This window comes from Quercus lobata, chromosome 4, assembly GCF_001633185.2.
Source record: "Quercus lobata isolate SW786 chromosome 4, ValleyOak3.0 Primary Assembly, whole genome shotgun sequence".
In the NCBI taxonomy this organism is placed as follows: domain Eukaryota; kingdom Viridiplantae; phylum Streptophyta; class Magnoliopsida; order Fagales; family Fagaceae; genus Quercus; species Quercus lobata.
Window position 1 is genome coordinate 30,756,538 of NC_044907.1, and position 3,278 is coordinate 30,759,815.

Consider the following 3,278-nt stretch of genomic DNA (forward strand, 5'->3'; position numbering starts at 1 on the left):
AATAGTTTTTATACTTGGTTTCCCCATAGGCTTGAGTCCGAGGACCATGCAAGGCCTTGGTTCAGTCCAAAACTCGTAATAATAATAGTTTTTATACTTGGTTTCCCCATAGGCTTGAGTCCGAGGACCATGCAAGGCCTTGGTTCAGTCCAAAACTTATAATAATAATAGTTTTTATACTTGGTTTCCCCATAGGCTTGAGTCCGAGGACCATGCAAGGCCTTGGTTCAGTCCAAAACTTGTAATAATAATAGTTTTTATACTTGGTTTCCCCATAGGCTTGAGTCCGAGGACCATGCAAGGCCTTGGTTCAGTCCAAAACTTATAATAATAATAGTTTTTATACTTGGTTTCCCCATAGGCTTGAGTCCGAGGACCATGCAAGGCCTTGGTTCAGTCCAAAACTTGTAATAATAATAGTTTTTATACCTGGTTTCCCCATAGGCTTGAGTCCGAGGACCATGCAAGGCCTTGGTTCTGTTTCATTCCCTCTCCTTAGGTACCCCGTACGCAGCCGGGCAGGAGGTTGTCCCTGGCATTAGTTATTACCCGGCGTGGGCCGTAGTCCGTGGGCTATCATGTAGCAGGGGCATGGGCCGCGAATTTTCTAGGCCCACAGATCAGGAGATATTTCCATAGTCTTTGGCCACGCGGCACTTTTGGGTGTCCCGATGTTCGAGGTGCACCTCCACGAGGCTCCTTTAGTCTTGTCGTTGCAGAGGTTTGTTGGAAGTCGAGCTGGAGACGTTTTGTCTGTAGCGTTCCTTGGGAAGCTGCGCTAATTAAATGCCACCACCCTATCTCCTCAAATAAATAAGAGAGCAAGTTTCTTTGCCTAGGCACCAGCTCCTTAGTCTCCTCCTTCAGCTCCCTTCCGCAGTAAGTCATGTTTGAGACGAGGGTCGGGGAAGAAAAACTCTCTCCGCCGCAAAGGCGCCACGTTCTCCTAAGGCTCAGAAGAGTGATATACGGGCAACGAAGGCGTAGATTCAAAGAGATATTCCCTTATGACAGAGGGGAGAGGGTGTTTCCCACGCTTTTAGTCAAAATCCGAAGCAGGTTCTGGTCATGCCAGATTTTTGGTATGTCCGAAGAAGGAATTTCCACCATCAGCACTGTCTACCTTGTAGCCGGCAAATTTCTGCGGGGGCTCCCCAACTTCCGGCTCCCTGCACCTTCTTTGTAGATGGTGTTAGCCTGAGGTCAGGTTCTTTTGCTGCCTGAGTTTCGGGCACGTGAAAGCGTAGAGGATGAAACGAGGTCTTGAGGCAGTAGCCAACCTCTCCTCTGTGCTACCTGCATCCTCCCACTGCGGCGTGAGGCTCAAGTTGGGCTCCTTTGCTGCCGGAGCTATGGGCATGCGAAAGCATGGGGGAAGGGACAAGGCCTCGAAGCAGTAGCCAACCTCTCGTCTGTGCTACCTCCTCGGCCTTCTCTTGCTTTCTTGCAACTTTCCTTTCTATCATGTAGCAAGTTTTATCACAAGTTGATTTCAGCTTCTGTTGTATGCTGTACTGTTTCTTTGTTTTAATAAAAAAGGAAATTTTGCCTACTTATTTTGAATACTGCTCTTTTGGCAACATTATTTTGTGGAAGGGTGTGCTCCCTGTGTTTGTTTCTTCAATGATACTTAGAGCAGGAAGTTTTGAAACATAATCCAATCAATTCTAATGTACCAACACTACCAAACATTACGGCAATAATTCATAGCAAGTTTAACTCAGGAAACTAGCAAAGATAACAATTGAATATTCTGTGATAAATATGAGTACCGTCCGAGGAGTTGACGGAGGGTAAAGAACTCAAATCGTTTCTCAGAGGACGTATTGCCCTACGTCGCGTCGATTCCCTTGGTGCTGCAGATATAAGAGCAGACTTGCGAATCCCCGCAATTTGGGAACTGACCCAATGGCGAGTGGAGAGCTTTCCTCAGATGAATCCAAATTCTACGTAATGTAGTTTTTCCTTACGAGTAGTTGGTTTTCCCATAGGTTTGAGTCCGAAGACCATACAAGACCTTGGTTCTGTCCACAACTCGTGATATTTATCTCTTGCACTTGGTTTCCCCATAGGTTTGAGTCCGAGGACCATGCAAGACCTTGGTTCTGTCCAGAGTTTATGAGATTTGTTTTTCGTGTTTGGTTTCCCCACAGGCTTGAGTCCGTGGACCATGCAAGGCCTTGGTTCTGTCCAAAACTTTTGATATTGATCTCTTGTACTTGGTTTCCCCATAGGTTTGAGTCCGAGGACCATGCAAGACCTTGGTTCTGTCCAAAGTTTATGAGATTTGTTTTTTGTGTTTGGTTTCCCCACAGGCTTGAGTCCGTGGACCATGCAAGGCCTTGGTTCTGTCCAAAACTTTTGATATTGATCTCTTGTACTTGGTTTTCCCCATAGGTTTGAGTCCGAGGACCATGCAAGACCTTGGTTCTGTCCAAAGTTTGAGATTTTGTTTTTTTTGTGTTTGGTTTCCCCACAGGCGTTGAGTCCGTGGACATGCAAGGCTTGGTTCTGTCCAAAACTTTTGATATTGATCTCTTGTACTTGGTTTCCCCATAGGTTTGAGTCGAGGACCATGCAAGACCTTGGTTCTGTCCAAGTTTATGAGATTTGTTTTTTCGTGTTGGTTTCCCCACAGGCTTGAGTCCGTGGACCATGCAAGGCCTTGGTTCTGTCCAAAAACTTTTGATATTGATCTCTTGTACCTGGTTTTCCCCATAGGTTTGAGTCCGAGGACCATGCAAGACCTTGGTTCTGTCCAAGTTTATGAGATTTGTTTTTCGTGTTTGGTTTCCCCATAGGCTTGGTGTTTTTTTTTCCGTGGTTTGGTTTCCCCAGACCTTGGTTCTGTCCAAAGGCTTGATTGTCTTTTCTGTACTTGGTTTCCCCATAGGCTTGAGTCCGAGGACCATGCAAGGCCTTGGTTCTGTCCAAAACTTGTGAGATTTCTTTTCTGTACTTGGTTTCCCCATAGGCTTGAGTCCGAGGACCATGCAAGGCCTTGGTTCTGTCCAAAACTTGTGATATTTCTTTTCTGTACTTGGTTTCCCCATAGGCTTGAGTCCGAGGACCATGCAAGGCCTTGGTTCTGTCCAAAAGTTTTAAGATTTGGTTTTTTGTGTTTGGTTTCCCCCACAGGCTTGAGTCCGTGGACCATGCAGGCCTTGGTTCTGTACAAAACTTTTGATATTGATTCTTGTACTTGGTTTTCCCCATAGGTTTTTGAGTCCGAGGACCATGCAAGACATTGGTTCTGTCCAAAGTTTATGAGATTTGTT